This window comes from Dermacentor silvarum, chromosome 9, assembly GCF_013339745.2.
Source record: "Dermacentor silvarum isolate Dsil-2018 chromosome 9, BIME_Dsil_1.4, whole genome shotgun sequence".
NCBI classification, from domain to species: Eukaryota; Metazoa; Arthropoda; class Arachnida; order Ixodida; family Ixodidae; genus Dermacentor; species Dermacentor silvarum.
Window position 1 is genome coordinate 74,261,287 of NC_051162.1, and position 19,483 is coordinate 74,280,769.

The 19,483-nt window shown below is 44.3% G+C and overlaps 1 long non-coding RNA gene across 1 annotated transcript; it reads right to left on the reverse strand.

Moving 5' to 3' along the window:
* Nucleotides 1–194: 194 nt before the first annotated feature.
* On the reverse strand, nt 195–18,889 carry LOC119463668 (uncharacterized). Its single transcript, XR_007463217.1, has 5 exons — nt 18,836–18,889; nt 16,946–17,021; nt 16,335–16,402; nt 7,802–7,894; nt 195–368 (listed from the first exon to the last, which is right to left on the reverse strand). It is a non-coding gene; the product is annotated as an uncharacterized LOC119463668 (long non-coding RNA).
* Nucleotides 18,890–19,483: the final 594 nt, after the last annotated feature.

The following is a 19,483-nucleotide window of genomic DNA, read 5'->3' on the forward strand; positions in this document are numbered from 1 at the left end:
TCTCTTAAACCAACTTAAACCAATTTTCGGTGCGCATTGAAATCTGTAAGTGTTTAAATATTGTACTCAAAGATACTAAAACACTTCGAAAAATATGAAGCTTACTTTGTTACAAAGTGTGCAGAAAATCTGTATTGCATACAAGGCACGGCGTATTCCAAAGCAACAAATTGTGATTCTGATATTGTTTCAGTCGCTTTATTCAATGATATGTGTCAGTTATTAATAGTGGTGACCCCTGCAACTTGGTCACGCAAACAATATTGCATTTATAGCGAAAAAAATTATCACTGTTGGCAATACGGCTTTTGAACACAGTCACCCTTACAGCACCATCCAAGAGTCTGTCGTGGAAGTGGATTTTCCAGCTGCAAAATTAACAGCAAAAAGCAAGTCTGATTTCATGTCTCATTACGGTTTTCTAAGAGTTTTCTTGTGACGGAGACAAATTTTGCATTTTATATCTAAAAAAGAAAGCAATACGTACATTAACTAATGTGATCCCTTGTTTCAATTGCACTACAACCCAGGAAGGTTTTACGCATTGTACTTTGCACAATAGTTTTCAGATAAAGTTGCCATTTAGGTGTTTCATCACTACTTATGAATGGTTAAACTCACTGTGAACTCATATATCTCAATTGTATCACAATCAAATAAAGGCTCGGTTATTGGTATTCCCATTCATAGCTAATCGCGTTTTGGTGCCAATACTTTAAGAAACTCCATCATCGCTTTCTTCCAGATTTCTTACATCAATATTACTTCTGGAAATAATTTCTAGATATATCCGGAAAATGCAGCACATAACCTGGGAAAACTGATATTTCTCGTAATTCGCCTTATCACATGCTTCACCCGGTTGCAGTGGTCACTTCCATTGCTTATTCGGCATTAATGAGTAAGAATAAAAAGCTATGGAGACCATGACTAGAGTGACCGTTTTATTACGAAGCATTCTTCTGCATGCCAGTTTTCTTTATCTCGATTGTCAATTTTGTTGGTCAACGACCAGACAACTACTGTCACCTGCACATCAGTATTGGAACTAGCGATGCGTAGGACCCCCAGCATGTAGAGTTCGAGCACTGTTGAAGTGCGGCCTTGGATAGCAGCGCGAAGTCAGTGTTAAGTTTTGCTCTTGGGTCATTATATGCCGCCATCGCATGCTATTTCGCTTAAGCTTTCATGTGTCTGAAGGTTTAGATGCGATAGTGGAGTGCTCGACTAGCCAAATGTCCTTTCGTTCATTCATACGTTATCTAGCTAAGATTTTGATTCGTTCTTTCGTTCTTTGCCGCGCTTGTTTCTTTTACGACTTGCAACACACAGTAAAAAAATAACCGGGTCTCTCATGTTATCCCTATGATGACTTCAAGGCGAAAGCCCGAGTGCCGATGCATTAAAGACGGACACATAACGTATTTTGTTTCACTATCTTATTTTTCACATTCTCGCATTTCGGTCAATTCGCTTTCTTATCCTCTTAATTCGCTTTGTCATCCTCACAGTTCCCTTAGTCATTGCCCTTCATACGCATAGTATACGTCGCTTTGTAATCCCTCTTAATCGAATTGCAAAGAAGGTTGAGGGTTCGACTCCCACTCAACATCATGGGTTCGAGTGCCCCAAATAACTCTGTCTTAACAGTGCCTTAATTAAATTCGCCTTCATTAAACCAAACGTCGTGGGTTTGACTCCCACCAAAGGTAGAGTGTCCGGGTGCCTTATTTAACTCTATCCTAATTACCTCTGCGTAAATGAACTTCGCCTTAATTAACACCGATGGTGGTGCATTCGACACCCACGAAAGGTGGACTGTTCGTAGCGTTTTTGTGCCCTTCGTGTTGTCGACGCGGTTTCGCTCAAGGTCGACTGAATGATGTGACATGTAAGGCTTTCGTCTTATTAAGGAAACGACAAAGCGCATGCGGTGGTGTCACGTGCTTCAAGGATTGGCACAATGCTTCGCATTATGTAGATGTGAAACACTTGTGAGTGGGACAATTGATTTTCAGCTGATGCATGCAACCTGAATTTGAGCTGTGTAATTAAGGCTACATGGCTGCAGCCGAATGAAATTTACTATAGTGGCTGCTTTGATTTTCTCCATGTTTTCGTTCGCAATGCCATATCTGCACTGTTAAGCACTTTTCCGTCCTGTGGCTGCAAGTGCGGTCAGCTCTACAGCACCACTGGTACCACTTTTTTGGCCATCTCTGAGAAGACAGCCTCTACAGCGTTACTTCAAACGAAAAAAAAATATCCATAGTTCAAAGGTCTGGAGTAGCGCAACAATACACAATACGTGCAAAGAAAAAAATACACCAATTTAAGACTAAGGTACCTAGAACGGACTTTCACGACGAGCTCTGTGCGTCAAAAAAAAGAGAAAGAACAACGTGTCAGCATGGCGCCGAATTTGCGCTGCTTTGTGATCACGAAACAAGCAAGCGGCGAATGCCGCCGTTATTTTATTCCTTCGCTGTCAGAAGGACCTATGCCTGCTTTCAGACGCAAGTGCATGATTTATGATGGCCTGTGGACAAATGTTCTAAATGTATACGTAACATAGCCGAATTTCTTTTTACACGAGCAAGACAACACATTGTCTGATACCAGTTAGCTTTACACTCTAGCTGTTGTAGAATGCCACCCGTTTCGACGTTTTGTTGTCTTTATTCCAGACACATTCAAATATAATGGCACGCGACCTCAAAATGAGCACACACTTTATTGAAAACACTATACCAGGGCGATGCAGAGCTTATCTAGGGGGTATTTGTGAATTTCACTTCGTGTTTTGATGCAAGTTGTTTGCGCGTACAAGCTGATGAACAGGAAACTAAGGTATATCCACAGCCCTAATTATGTGCCTGTATTGGCTCAGTTCATCACCACGGCTTGAGTGCTTCCGCTGGCGACATTCGGCTGACGAATGTATCCGGTAAGGTCAGATCGGCGGCCAGCGTCTCCTCCTTTGACGTAGCACGCCTAGTGACAGGCGCCGGGCGAAGTTGAGTAGGTAGGCGCAAGTTCATTACATAGGTTAGATGCTTCTGACACAAGCAGAAGTTTAAACTGGTAACTGTATAATCTAATCTGTCAGAAAGTATTTAAATACACTCAGCTCAGCATGCGAGTTGAAGAGACACGGAGAAACTAAAAATAAATAAATCAGGGTCTAAGTGTGAACGCTCGAGTGGAAAGTCAAGAATAGTTATTCCTTACGTTTTAGTTGAGCTTCAATTGAACAACACACATCGACGTCAACTTAAAGGACATCGAACGCTGCCGTTCTATTCACTTACTTTTGTATGCCTGCACATTCAAAAAGTTGTCAATTTCGTTTTGATGAATAAGTCCATTTGTCCGCTCTGTATTCTTCATACATGAAGTTACGTCACTTTTGCTACAACACTGTAATCCGTTTTTGTGCGACGAGCGTAACGCTGTTTCGCGACTGAGTTCCTACCCCAAACGAGAAGGGTATGTTTCAACATATGGTAGGTGATGTCCATCTTTTGAGTATCGCGTTAGTCTCTAACAAAATCTAGCATCAGTATCTTGAAGTTGCCTCCCTTAAAACTGATAGTATTTCCTGCAAAGGGAATGATATAGGAGTTTACCATTTTTCGTGGTAGACAAGACAGTATTACATATAGTAACATATGAAATGGTATACTTTGCGATGAAAGGCTTTTTCTGTTAAGTGTGTCTCACTGCTAACGCTGTTTTTAAGGTGTCTACGTTACACTGTCGAATGATAATCAGCACTTCTTCAATATTATCACAAACTCTTCAACATGTAACTCAACACACTTTGTTGAAAAGAACTAGCACTGGAGGCGCAATGCCAAAGAGACAGCGGAGTTGATGGGCACCTAGCTAGTCCTGGCTTTTAGGCTAGGCTAAGCACTACCAAGTCATCTCCAGCATTTCCCGAAATATATTGAAGATTGATTGATCGTCGATTAGCTATCGATTTGCTATCGCAAAGTATTGGCCACGTATGTGGGCTAGGCTAAGCACTACCAAGTCATCCCCACCATTTTCCGGAATTTATTGGTTATTATTCGATTATCGATTAGCTATTCAATGGCTACCAGAAGGTACTGGGTTCGTATTTGGGCTACACTGTAAACGGAAATAACGCTCAGGAAGGAGTATCATGCTTGTCCTCTAGCGAACCCCTGGTTGGCAGTTTATTTTGTTCTGAATGATCGGAGTATAATTTTTACTCCGTGAGGGCGGAATTTTCGCGTGGTGCCTTCGGAGTTTTTTTTTCCGTAAGTTTTATTTTTGCTTCGGATTGAACGGAGTTTTTTCGAGGTACACCGGGACTGTAAAAAAAAGTCACATCAATTTGCGTGGAGAATCTTATATGTAGTGGCTACTGGCAAAATTTTGAAATATACGCACAAGAATAAGCCAAATTCTGCAAAACAAGTGAACGAGAGCAGACAAACCATGACATACATAAACAGATAAACATTTCAGAAACACCCGATGAGGAACATTGAAAGCCATCCAACGTACGCGCGACACACAACCAGAAGCAGCCCTGCCAGTGTATATAGCCACGATATTGTGTGGCTCGAAACGGCCTAGCGAGCAGCTGTACTGTTTTCAGAATTACGACTCACATGCTCACACTTATGAGATCTTCCTCTGTGAAAGCAAGACGAAACTGGTAACTCAAAATAGTGAAACTAATTTTGCAAAGTTAGAATGCCATTCTGTGAGCGCTGAAGCGACTTCGCACGCTGCCGGCATTCGGTGCCAAAAAGTAGTGCGTTAGTTACAGTAAGGCAGAAAAATGTAAGTGCGCGTGCTTCATGACAAAATTAGCTTCGTGCTAAAGAATGGTGGCGTGACAACAACGTATTACGTGTGAGCATGACCCGTAACAGCCCACGTACCACCGAAAATTGCGTAGTCATACATTTTTTTTTTACCGCACTACTTGCTCAGCGTCCAAGCAATGTCTCTCGGTTGAGAAACGGAGCTATATCTCTGATCGGGCAAACGAATCCTCACGCTCGGAGTCAGCAGGTATGCTCATAAATCAGTATCTTGGATGGAGCATGATGTTAATGCAATATCCGAAGCAACGACGGGATCAAAACAGAACTGCGCGTTAACAATTCCATTAACATCGCTCACTAAGCAGCTTTATTCACAGTACGTACTTACGTCCTACCGTATTTATTGGGCGAGGATATCTATACACGGATTCTTAAAAGGAGTTGCTTGCACCACGGTCTTACTTACTGGCAGCACAGCACCGTAACGAAGTCGGAATATGGCATTCATGTGTGGCGATCACGGACGTTAGCGCTCGAACAGTGGCTGCTGTTACCATTGCTACGCGGCACTTTACACCGGACGTTGTCAGTATATACTCAAAAGGACATAAAAGTGGTATTTCACGCACTGAAGAACACAAGTCAAGGTCACGCAACATGAAAGCACAGCCAGAAAACTGCGCCGACACCACGAGTCAACCGGCAGCTTCGTGGTCACAGCTAAGCCTTTTGCCACACTTGAAATTGTTGCTCTTGCATTCATCGTTGCCAGCAGAGTGATCACAGCTAACGTACATGAAGATGAGATACAGTGAGCTTCAGGCCCGCCAATAAGAATTTCTGGAAGCAAGTATAGGAAAGAAAATCGGCGGAACGGTGGCACGGAACCACACTTCACAGATGTAAACAAACCGTCAGCTATGAGCACCGCCAACTCCGCCGAACGCGGCCGGTGGCTGGCGTGGCGCACACCCTTATGGGAAGCATCACTTGACCAACCTGTTCCGGCGGGGGAACTTTTTAAACGTCCCTGTGCGGAGTACCCGCAGGGAACAAAATTTTGAAGGCGGAGTAAAATCACGACATGTCCGCCCTTATCCTCCCACAGGAAGTGAGTGGAGTGAAATGAGGGAATGCCGCTGTGTTCCTCCCATACATCGGAGTAAATATTCAAGAATGGAAGTATACAGGAAACATCACCTTGTTAAAATTCCCATAGGGGTATTTTCGCTTACAGAGTAGGCTAAGCACTACCAAGTCATCCCCAGCATTTTCCGGAATTTATTGATTATGGCTCAATTATCGATTAGATATTGATTGGCTATCGATGACTGCCTAAGCTGAAGTAGTCCCAACTATGCTTAGCTAGACTTAACCAGGCTTAGATTCGCTAGTTCACAGGGGTATGTGCCATTGTCCTTTCTATACGACCGCAAGGATCGGACCACACTTTTTGTGGACGACTACCGGATTAACGGCCGGCTTAAACAGCTCCGCTGTTAAAACTAAGTTCAACACTGCCCAATAGAAATTATCATGAACAAGCAAAGCTTGAGCTTGTCGGTAAGACTAACCTACTACCGCATGTTGCAAGCCGTTTTAACAAATGGCTTGGGTGCAACGCTCATCCTTCTCGGCCGTGCTATTTTTCTATCCCAGCAAACTACTGCCAAACATGGGACGGCGCCGCGCCTATCACGTGACATCACTTGCGTATGCGTAGCGGCACCGGCTGCTGCCTTCAAGACTATTGCGCCGGCGCGAACTTGATAATAACTGGCCAGAAGCCTCCTAGGTGTCCATGCGATTCAGAATTTCGGCTAAATTTAATTTGATACAGTAGGGACACTTATAACATGCTTCTACACCGATAGCTAGCACATGGGCCACATGCTCCTTACCCAAAGCATACTTGCGCTTTATTGCGAGGCTAAATTTTTCTTGATAATTAACGAGAACACTTTGAAACGCGAAACTTGCACATTGCTTTCCTCATGACGTATATCTTATATATTAGAGACGTTTTAGTAACTCTGGGCACACTTAGGTGCTTCCTGTGACCTTCTTACTGACCAAAACCACCTCAGGACCCCTCCATAAGTAGCCATCTAAAGCTTCGCTATAAAAAATATAGATTATCAAGAGCTTTAGGCTAAGAAAAGCATGATTTTCAAGGTTCGCTTTTTAGTGTCGAAGGGCAGCCTGACCGTACAGAAAGCTTAATTTGTTAGAGAATTTGACAGCTTGAAGAATGTCATTAAACATGCATCTACTGCGAGTTTTTTAATTATTTATTTGATTATTTTGTTTATTCAGTCTGCATTACAATCGTTCATATGAAGCTCTCCGCTAGAATAGAGAAATATAAATCTTATTTATAAGAAAATCAGAGCGGTCGACCTGAGCTCGTGGCCTGCTACTCTTAGGGAGACCCTCTCTGCCAGAAATGCCTGCAGACAGCAAGTGGCCTTTCACATTATAAACTGATAACATTTTCAAACGTTTCCAGAAAGCGCTGACTTACAGGAAGGTTCAAAAGTTTTAGCTTGATTGCCATTTCTTTTTCAAAATAGCTTCCTTAACTGAGAAATTTCCTGTTCCTGGTAGTTGTGATGCATAACTGCCTAATTTATACATTATCAGCATCCCGCACATTGTCCCATTGTAAGCGACAGGCGAAAAATGCATCGCCATTTTGAAAAGGGACACCACTGGACGACAGCGAGGGCTGAAAAAACAATAAAACAAAAACAGATTTCAAAGAAATATTGTACGTGGGCTTCCGGCATTCTTCGATGCCGGGTTGAGTAACCAGTTTTTCTTAAATTGAGGTATATGGCTGCCTCTCTTTAGTTTATTCTAAATGCGTATGAAAATGACAAGCTTCGTCATTCAGCATACCGTGGCGTGGTTATAATTTCATTTACCAAGTCACAGTCATGAAATGTATTGCCGTGCGACCAGCTCTTTCGAAAGTTACACAAGAAACTTACATTACAGGCACTGGAGACGTTGCTGTTGTAGAAGCCGTAGTACCACGCGTTGCTTTTTTCGCAGTAATAGTAGCAATTCTGGAGGACATTTCGCTGCATGAAAACGTAATCCAAGGTTCACATTGTAGAGCTGGTAGAAAACGCTAAATTAAAAACTTTTTTTTTACTTTTCACGTCCAGAACTACAGATCAGTATGTAGCATAACAGACGAGTAGAAATTCAGCCATATTCGGGGATAAGCAGCATCTTAAATATGCGGCGATGATATTATATGGTGCACAAAAGTCTGCATCCGAGCTATTTAGTAATGCAATATGTTTAAATAAATCGGAGAGTGCGGTATGCGCCACAAAAGTCGGTCACTGAAGAAAATGCATGATACAACTACGAAGACGCAACACACGAAAGAAAAGACTGGCGAAAGGAAAAGATGGTGTTTCTTTCGCCTGTCTTTTCCTTGGTGTCTTGTGTCTTTGTCTTTGTAGGAAGCATGTACCAACTAGCCCAGCAAGCTTTATTACGAAAAATGAATCACATATTTAAACACAACATATAACCTGTCGGTAACACTAACCAAAGCATTCACAAAAGTTGCTGGCATAAACAAAACGTATTCGCACATGCCGTCGCATATGAGCCATCTACTGTGGCACGTACATGATTGGGGGGTAGGTAGAAGAAGAGAACTTTGTTCTTTGGGTCTGGCTTTGATAAACACGTGGACTTCTGGCTGTCATTGTTGTCTCGCCCGCGACATTACTCGTGGAGTTGCTGGGTAAATGCACCTTCGCTCCCAAGTTCCCGCCGTCACTCCTAGCACCTTACAGACAGCCACAGATCCCACAGCAAGAAGCAGCCGCCGCCTACAAGAACTACCACCCGAATTCGTTCCCTTGTCATCGAGACTGAAAATGCCAATGTCAATGACCACTACAAACCAGGCGAGCCAAACCCACGATGCCCAGTATTCTCGCGCGCATGTTTTTCATGCGCCACAGACACCCAGACGGTTCCACGGGGACACTTTTGAAGATGTCGAACAGTGGCTGGACCACTTCGAGAGGGTGGCCAGCATCAACAAGTGGGATGATGTTCACAAGCTACGGACAGTTAACTTCACGCTAGAAGACTCTGCGAAGACGTGGTATGAGAACCATGAGGGTTCCTTTGCAACATGGAAAGAATTTAGCCGACAGCTCCGCGATGCGTAGCGCAACGCCGAAAGAAAGGAGAGAGCTGAACAAGCCATCTCTTCTAGGAACGAGCGGCCCAACGAGAAAGTCTCGATGTTTGTCGAGGACATGCTTCGTCTTTTAAGACGCGCAGACCCTGCAATGCTCGAGGGAAAGAAGGTGCAACATTTAATGCAATGAGTCAAGGAACAGCTTTTCCCCGGACTCGCCGGACCATCTACAGATCCCATCATGCGTACAGTGGACCAGGCCACACATCTGTTCCCGGACACCTCTTCGCATTCGCTACCCGGCTCAAGGTACCCGAGCGTACCTACATAACGACCCCCTAATCACGCAAGACAGAGCGCTACTAAGGCAAGTGTATGGCGCTCGTCGGATAACCGTCCGCTATGCTACCACTGTGGTTAAGCGGGTCACGTGTACCGCGACTGCCAGTACCGCCAGCTGGGTCTCCGCGGATTCCATCCCGGCGCGCGGTGCCCACGTTACGGTGAGTGTCCCCGCGAAATCGAAGCGTATCTGACAGGCCAGAGAATTCCATCGACTACTCAGCGCCGCTAATCGCGATCACCATCCCCTCGCCAATCCATGTCACCTAGCTTGCCCTCGTCGTCTCACGCTCGCCTAAGAAACAGCTCACCGAGTTCCTACAGGGGAAACTAGGAACCGCGACTTCTGGGGTTGAACTCGCTTTCCAACGAACGTTCCAAGAACCTCCCTCGACGCAAGGACCCGACGACGATCCTTCCGATTTTTCTTTTTTTTTACCGACAGTACTAGGGTTATTTCTGCCGACATCGCCGTAGTTGTTGATAATCATGCTGTTACTGCCTTCGTCGACACCGGTGCCGATTATTCAGTTATGAGCGGCGCACTGGCATCTAAATTGAGGAAATTCACCACGCCATGCAAGGGCACCAGTTACGCACGGCAGGTGGCCATCTGGTGATGCCAACTGGAATGTGTACGGCACGTATTCGAATCCGTGCGTTGACGTTCAAGGGGTCTTTCCTCGTATTACCTGTGTGATCCCGCCCAATAATACTTGGAATGGACTTTCTTTGTGAATACGATGCAATCATTGACTTACGTGAGTTGCTGGTGTCGTTCGAGGACCCTATTACTTCTGAAGCTGACGACATCACCCCATTACCGAAGACCGCGCGACGTGTGTCCGATGAATCCGTGACTCCGCCTCCTCGCAGCAGCCTCTTTGTCGGTGTGGAATGTGAGCAGGACGTTCCCCACGCTGTAATTGTGGAGGCAAATTTGTCTTTCCTCCTTGCACGACAAATATGCGTTGCCAGAGGAGTTATTCAGCCTCGAAACAGACAGGCTCACCTGCTGTCCACGAACTTCAGTGAGGAATATCGTCATCTTACGCGACTCACCGCGATTGTATACATTACGGAAATTGCCGATGTCAACGGTCCGCCAGTATTAGCTGCTCTTTCGCTGTGTGACCATTCTGCCATGGCGTTTGCGAGCACTCTCGATGTGAACCCGAGCCTACCATCAGAACGAGAAAAGCTTCTGGATGTACTCGGTTCTTTTCGAGATTGCTTCGCTACAACGACGAAGGTTAACCAGATGCCGCTTGCCCAGCAAGCCGCGTCTGGTTAAACGAAACTACCCAAAGGCCCGTTCGACAAGATGCCTATCGGGTATCGCAAAAGGAACAAGACGCTATACGTCACCAAGTTCAGCAGATGCCTAAAGATGACGTCATCCAGCCATCGACCAGTCCCTGGGCTTCGCCAGTTGTGTTAGTAAAGAAGAAAAATGGTACATTGCGCTTTTGCGTGGATTATTAAAAATTAAATAAAATCACGAAGAAAGACGTTCATCCCCTGCCCCGAATAGTTGACTCCTTGGATCGTATACGCAACGCTCGCTACTTTTCTTGCATGGATTTACGCAGTGGCTACTGGCAAATCGCAGTTGACGCGCGTGATCGTGAAAAGACCGCTTTTATTACTCCTGACGGACTCTACGAGTTCAAGGTGTTTCCTTTTGGATTATGCTCAGCACCAGCTACTTTTCAAAGAATGATGGACACGGTTCTCTCTGGGCTGAAATGGCAATCGTGTCTCGTTTACCTCGACGACGTGGTGGTCTTTTCGGACACGTCTGCACAGCACGTACAGCGCCTTCAGACAGTTCTTCAGGCAATTCGAACAGCTGGACTTTCTCTAAAACCCGAGAAATGTCATTTTGGGTACGAAGAACTGAAGTTGCTAGGTTACGTTGTAAGCCATGCCGGCATCCGCCCAGACCCCGAGAAAATGAGCGCCGTCGCCGCATTTCCCGTGCCAACAAATAAGCGCAATCTCCGCCGATATCTGGGGCTCTGTGCGCATTACCGACGCTTTGTCAAAAAATTTTCCAAGATCGCTGAACCGCTCAATCAACTTACGATGGAAGGCATCCCGTTTGTTTGGGGTCAGGATCAGGGCCTCGCATTCGATACCCTCCGCAACCTTCTCCAGTCCCCACTTGTATTCGGTCACTTTGACGAGAACGCTGGCACGGAGTTGCACACAGACGCCATCAACGTCGGCCATGGAGCTGTCTTGGTTCAGTGGCAAAATGACGTATAGCGTGTGATTGCCTATGCGAGCCTAACGTTATCCGCTGCCGAGAAAAAGTACTCTGCCACAGAAAAAGAATGCTTAGCCGTTGTCTGGGCCATAACAAAGCTTCGGCCATACTTGTACGGTCGCCCATTCAGAGTAGTCAGCGACTATCATTCGCTTTGCTGGCTCGCAAATTCCAAAGATCCCACAGGTCGCCTGGCGCGATGGAGCCTTCGACTGCATGAATTTCACGCCACCATCGTTCACAAGTCAGGACGCAAACACACCGACGCTGACTGTCTCACGTGCACCAGTCGGAAGTGCCTCCGCTGACCTTGAAGAGGATGACAGTTTTCTTTCTGCCGTGTCAGTAACAGACATGGATCAACAACAACGCGACGACTTGGAGCTCAGCCCTCTCATTGACTGCCTGGAAGGGCGCACGTCAAGTCTTCCTCGAAATTTCCCACGCGCGCTAGCCTCGTTTTGTTCCCGGGATGGCGTTCTTTATAAGAACTTTGACCATACGCAAGCTACATACCTGCTAGTTGCGCCGACCTCGCTTCGTGACGATATTTTACGTGCCTGTCACGACGAACCATCGTCCGGACACCTGGGGTACACACGCAGGTTGGAACGAATTCGCCGCTCTTACCACTGGCCACGTCTCGCGAAGACTGTGAAGCAGTACGTTCGCACATGTCGCGACTGGCAACGACGTAAGCCTCACCTGTGAGGCCAGCGGGATTGCGACAACCAATAACAATACCGCAGAGACTATTTCATCAGATTGGTATGGACTTGCTAGGATCATTTCCCACGTCTTCGTCCGGCAATCGGTGGATTGTGGTCGCTACCAATTACCTAACATGGTACTATGAAACAAAGGCACTCCCAAAAGCTACCGCAACATACATCGCCCATTTTTTCGTGCACAGCACTGTCTTCCGTCACGAAGTGCCAGCGGTTGTCATTTATGATCGTGGGACAGCTTTCACCGCCGAGATGCGACAGGAAGTTTTGAGGCTAAGCGGCACTGCACATCGCAAAACGACGGCTTCTCACCCCCAAACAAATGGACTGACTGAGCGCCTGAACAAGACATTCACGGATATGCTGTCAATGCATGTCGCCATTGACCACAAGAACTGGCACGAGATCCTTCCTTACGTCACTCTTGCGTACAATACCGCAAATCAAGAAACTACAGGCTTCACACCTTTTCGCTTAGTGCACGGTCAAAAAGTCACCACGATGCTCGACGCCATGCTCCTTCCCGACAACCTGGGAATGTTTAACACGGATGCGGCCATGTTCGCCCAGCGTGCCTAGGAGGCCCATCAACTAGCGCGATACCGTATTCAGTGTCGCCAAACCGCAGACGCACGCCGCTACAACCTTCGCCACCGAGAGGTTGCCTACAATCCTGGCGATGAAGTGTGGGTGTGGACCCCCATCTGACAGCCCAGGCGGTCAGAAAAGTTGCTGCGTCACTACTTCGGTCCCTACAAGATTGTACGGCTACTCAGTGACGTTACCTTTGAGGTTCTCCCAGAAGGCACCCCAAAAAACTCCCGTCGGCTTCCTCAAACTGAAGTGGTTCATCTTTCAAGACTAAAACCATATTTTCGCGCCGTGACTCGACCGTCGAGTAACTATACTACATTGACGACTTAGCGTCGTTCTTTTTTGTTTTGTTTTTTGTTCGTTTTCGTTGTGTCCAGTGTTGTTTTTTTTACTTTTGTTCCTTCTTTCACAGCACCAGACTGTTATTTCATTTCTCATTGTTTTATATATATTTTACCCTCATTTGGAGCATCGAGCCGATGGTTCTTTAGGAGAGGGGGTAATCGCACATGCCGTCACATATTAGCCATCTACTCTGGCACGTACACGCTTGGGGGGTAGGTAGAAGAACAGAACGTTGTTCTTTTGGTCTGGTTTCGATAAAGACGTGGACTTCTGGCTGGCTCTGTTGTCTAGCCCACGACAGTATAGTGCAATAGCGCATATTGTTTTTTGATGCATGCTTGACAATGCAGAAATTTTGTGGGTTACTTAAAATGACTCTCGAGTGTTGAAGTTTTGGGAAGGGCACTGCTGCATTTCACGAAATCACAGGATTGTCTGACAACACCGCATTGGGTTCACAAGACCAATCAGAGGGCATGACTGTCCAATGCAGCCAAATTTACTTTTCAGTTTAATTTTAATTGCGAATCTGTTCTAGCTAACCGTAAAAAATGGAGCCTGCTGTCGCGAAACTTCGCCAAGCTATGACGTCACGGCGTTGCCAAGCAACCACCTCGCGGAGCGGCGTGTGCCTCGCCTCCTCTACGTACCGTGCACATGTTGCCTTGACATGGGACGTTAAAGAGAAGGAAGGAGAGCATGCGTGCAGCGCGCGCAATGATCGGAAGAGAGAGAAGGAGAAAATGAGAGCGAGATAGAGAGAGGAAGAAATTGTAGCAGCACCAACGAGGGAACAGCAAAGCTGCTGTCGACGCCGTCCGCGTTCCCCGTTTCCTGCATTCGCGCTGGGGTTACGCGGCTGGTGTCGGCAGCAGCTCGGCAGGTTTCGACCAGCCATGCTCCGGCAACTGTGGAGGCGCAGTTTCGCCATGACGTCACCTAGGAGATAAAGCTCGGAGCCGTCGCGACGGCGGCACAACTCTCGTTGACTCTGCGGCGAGTACATGTAGCCTTGACATGGGACGACCGAAGAAGATCCTGACACCCGAAGAAAAAGCCGCTCATCTTGAAGCGCGCCGCGTGGCCGAGCGAGAATCTGCACGTCGGCGGCGAGACAATTCGGAATGCCGTTCCTAGCAGCGCTTAGCATTTCCTAGCAGAACTTAGCCAAACCTATTAAAACCTGGAAGAAGCTAGGCCGCTCACCAGCAGCGCTGTTTACTCCAGCCTTGCAACACTAGTGCAAGCTGCCTACTTTTTTTATTTCTTGTGAATGTTTCCAATCCCGGCTGGCCCTAAGATACCACATTGCTTGATGCTTTGAAATGTAGTGCTCAGTTCAGTTTCGTCAACATTGTTACCCAATATGTTCCATTTACTGTTTGCAGAGGACAGCTAAAGCATCAGATTTTGCGTGTGTTATACATATTCAAGAAGTGCCACACTGCGATCATTTTTGATATCGGTTTTATTTACAAGGTTTATAATTTTGATACAAAAAAACAACGCTACATTTAGTCTGCACAAATATGGTAGTCATGGCGGTTGAGAAGAACTAATGTTATGTTTGGTTAAAATTTCCAGTCACTCGAACTGTTAAACCTGATTAATGTAAAGCTCCACCTACAGCGCGTTTAACAGAGATAATACTATTATACTCTCAAATACCATAATGAATCCTATGAGCGCGAAACATTGCCCCTAGCTTTCAGAATAACACTACAAAAGACGTTCACGAATTTCCTACTATAGAGCTACAGTGGCACTGAGATCTATAGATATGATTGTTCTTATTGAACATTAGTTATCTCACAATGAAAGTGCAAATATGAGAAATCGACTTATTTAGGGAGTGAATTTTTCGCAGTCAGTAATAACACGAGGACCGACTATGTTTTTACATGTAGACAAAAGTATAAATGTTGTTAATAAAATGTATTTCTAAAAGTACGACACATGGTACATCATGTCTTATGGCATACGCAAACACTCAAAGCAATATGCAAGGCAGATGACTTAGCAGCACTAAAATACAAATACAAAATCAAAATATAATTAAGAATACGAAAGTGCTTCTGAAGGTATTGGGCCCTCCTTTTTTTACTGGTGCGTCTGATTTAAGTGGTTCCCCGTACAAACGCAACAGATAAGCTGCGAGATGTGATGGCGCAGGGTTCTGCAAACGTTTTAACCAGCTGTAACATTTTTTTTAATATGCACTCAATGCTTGGTGCACGAACACGAACGTGTGCTCAACAGAAAAGCGACACAGCCACTCGGCGGCCACGACAGGTTAAAATATTGCTTAAGCGATTAGTAAAACCTCCTTCAACTATTTTATTTTTTCTTTGTAAATGCTACGAGCATTAACATATATTAACTCTCATCTTACACCATGTCATCCTTTTAACTCTCACCTTACATGTCATCATTTCAATTACGAATGTTCTCAAGAATTTATCTGATAGGAAATAATAATAATAATAATAATAATAATAATAATAGTTCTTTTATTGCCATTAAGGAAATCAATACATTCATACAGGCCTGCTAAAGCCTTTGAAGGCTAAAGCGGCAGAGCCTGGCAGGCAGAAAAACCATACACGGTATACCAATAGATTTATAAGCAGCAAATTTGAGTGTAGCATAGGAGAAAAAAGTTAATAAAAGTTGTACAGTGTCTAGGAAAGCAATTTTCGTTGAGCATAATTAAACGCAAAAACACAGCAATGCGTGTGAACAAAATAACCATAAGATAATGTGTAACCATACACCAATCTGACCGTCATGGTGCTAAGAAATTGCACAATCACATTCACGAACACAAGCAATAACGGTAAGCAAAAGAAACAAATACGCCTTTACAAACATATATGCCTTAAATTGAATTTAATAAATGGACACGACTTGTAAAGCATATTCAGTATGTTTCATTTGACATTTGTCAATGTAAACTAAAACCGTTATTTCATGCACGAGCGCTCGTACTAAACATCCGCTGGACATATGTTTGTTTAAATCAGGGCTAGTATGAACTGCAAGCCACATGCAAAATTTTTTAAACTTACGCCATAGTGCTCTTTCTCTGGACACTTGCCGTACATTTGTGGATGCGCAGTTTTTTTCTCTTGTACATCTGAAACAAAGCAATAGTGGGGGTTTGTATTTTTCTACGTGCACACGCTGTAGGGTATTTAATTTCAAATATGTTAAAGCAATAAATGTCGGGTCCCAGTAAGTCAATCTGTAGGCAAATGGTGAAACGTCTCAGCAAGAGCCAGGCAATTGCTCCTATAAGTTTTAAAACATCTTTGTGTACTATTAGAATGTCTGCATGCCCACAAGGCACAATCACAACAAACATTATATCTATCGTACCTTTACAACGTCAGCTTGATGTTGGCTGGGCGGACATATCGGCATTTTACTCGATTTAGCAGCCCTCGTGTCAAGCAACTGGACTTTTGAACCCCTTGCCTAGCTCTGTAACTGCATTTAAAATTAAGTTAAGATTGGCGCGTAAATAAAAATACATTCTTCTCCTTAGACTGTTTAGCTAACAAAAATGCACTCAAGTTTATGAGACTCTTTTCTGTACGCATGCAGATTTAAATTTCACGTTGAAATTTTAATTACAGGTCTCAGAAGCCTTATACCAAACATGCTTGTGATAACTTACTCAATTCGTAAGACGGGACACATTTGCCGTCCTTGCAAAGGCCAGCAAGCGCGCTGCGTGGAGCTGTGGATACGAGCTGGAAATATTTAAAATTCGATGAATTAGGTAACTTTCGGGGAGAAAGTTATCCGATAATATCGTATGCTTATATGAAAATTTTAAACCACCTAATGACTCACAAATAGGTGTGTTCCATGCATTTTAATACAACTGCTTTGTAGCTCGTTGCACCTTGGCAATATATGCCGATATTAAAAAAAGACACACTTTCTGTCTTATAATCAGCAAATAAAGCAGCATATTTTATTCTTAACAAAACAAGGATGAAGTTGATCCGATGCATCCATACGAACTTGGTAGTGGTAAACGGTCGATGGTCTTTTCTATACATATCAGTATACAATCGCGTCCTCGTCAAAATAACGCGTTCAAAACTTCAATCATCAGTGCACAAGTCTTGACGGTATCATTTTGTCTTGTAGATAGAAGCTTGCTTTGGAAAAATCAGGGTCATTTTTCCCTATCGACTGCTAGATATGTAGTTTTATATGGTGAATAATTTATTTAACTTGTACTACCAGGTGCCATCAAACTCGCAGTAAACCTGCACTGTTGTTCCACCAAATTTTTTGCCAAAATGCTGTTTCATACATTCAAGCACTAAAGTAACTTGAACGCCCATGTATTTCGTGCCACACTTTGGGAAATAGTATCTCGAAAGTGGTGTCATCCTGGAAATTCATTTCAAGTGGATGCGTCTTGCAAACTCACCGGATACAATTCGTAAATTGCAATATGTGTCGTAGAGTAATTACCTAAGAAGGTAATTAGGAAAGTTTTGTTGATTATTTGAATATGTGTTTCAATTTCTCGTGCTACTACTGTCCGCCTTATCGAATAACCGAGCTCAATGATAACAAGTGTGCTACCTGCCACAGGAGAGTTCTAATTACGTAAAGCTTAACTTTCAACACCCTGTATTATGAAAACTCACACCAATCTACAATTCATCAGGAATGTTTTTATGCCTAAAAGGAAACCACAGGCTCCGCGTGTTCGTCAAAATGGTAAATCAGCTGCATTTGTCAGACAGGGACAAAAGCTTTTAGCTTGCGCATCACTTCGAATTCACAATGATTACGTAGGTCATGGCCTTAGGCAAATGATCGACCGACCAATCAGTGCAAACGCCATGAAAAGATATTGGGTATCGCACATGTGACGCACACGTTTCGATATCTCATAAACTTTCAGATAGCCAGTAAATGCTTAGTGACGGATCTCCGCTAAATGAGCAATGCAGGTATGCGTGAAGCAGGTGGTCGAGTCTGAGGCGATATACATACCCGTATTAAAAGTCGCCAATAGTCAATAAGGACTGCAAATTAGACTAGTTCAGTATTGTTCAATGTTGTAAACATAATTCAGTGCTAACACAAGGGACGAAGAAAAAAATAGACGATATCAGGGCTCGTGTCGTAAATGTCGTTTTTCGTTCTTCTGTTAGTGCTGAGTTTTGTTCAGTACCATGAGTCGTTCACCAAGTTGAATGGAGGCATACCGCTGCACACAAATTCATGAAACGGCAGGCACGGAGTTCTCAGCACGTAAAGGCTCCAACGTGTCGATAAGCTGCCGATATCAGGTGCCAAAACAGTGCTGTTTACCAATATATAATACATTAAAATATGGAAAGCAAACAGTTGGTGGTATAAGAGGCCTATTAGAAGAACATGCTATAGAGAAAAGTCAGGGAGATGAAAGCTGGGTTATATGGCATTAAGTAATTGTACAACTGTGAGCGTAAAACCAAACAAAGATTCGTGATTGAAGGCGTAATTAAAGAAGACCAGTTATTTGAAGTGACATGTAAAAGCAAACTATGCTTACGATACACGGAGTTCCATTACATGCCGGGTTTTTGCAGTTGGTAGGGTATCCATCCTGTGAGAAGAACATTTTACAAGTTTATAGCCTAAATTCTGATTGTGTCTAGGAATTATGTATAGCGCGTTAACTTTATTAATATAAGGCTACTTGACACTTCGCAAGTGTGTTAGCTGCTTGACTTCCACATGACAATATAAAAAGTATCAAACTGTGCTCTGTGTATGGATAAATGTATAACAACAAAACATTGTCTATATCTTTAATGTAATTGACCTTTTGTTGCACACTGTCCACTACGGTGGACAAATATTGGCAATTTTTGGCGCATGTTTAGTCCTTCCAGCACGCTATTGTGCATAGTGTCAACTTCAGCGATAACAGGCGTTTTCTATTGACCCCCCCTTCCCCCCAATCCGTTTTTCCCCAAGTCGGTTTTCAAGGTGGTGTCTTGTTGTTCCGGCGGAAAATTCCACATTCGTCCCCACATGTTTACTTAACCACTCGTGAAGTTCTCTCTTCCTTCTCCTCTTTCAATACCTTCTCCCCCTTCCCCAGTACAAGATAGCCTACCGGACTCAGCCTGGTTAACCACCCTGCCTTTCCGTTATGACTTTTCTCTCTCTCTCTCGTGACACTGCGGCTGATAAA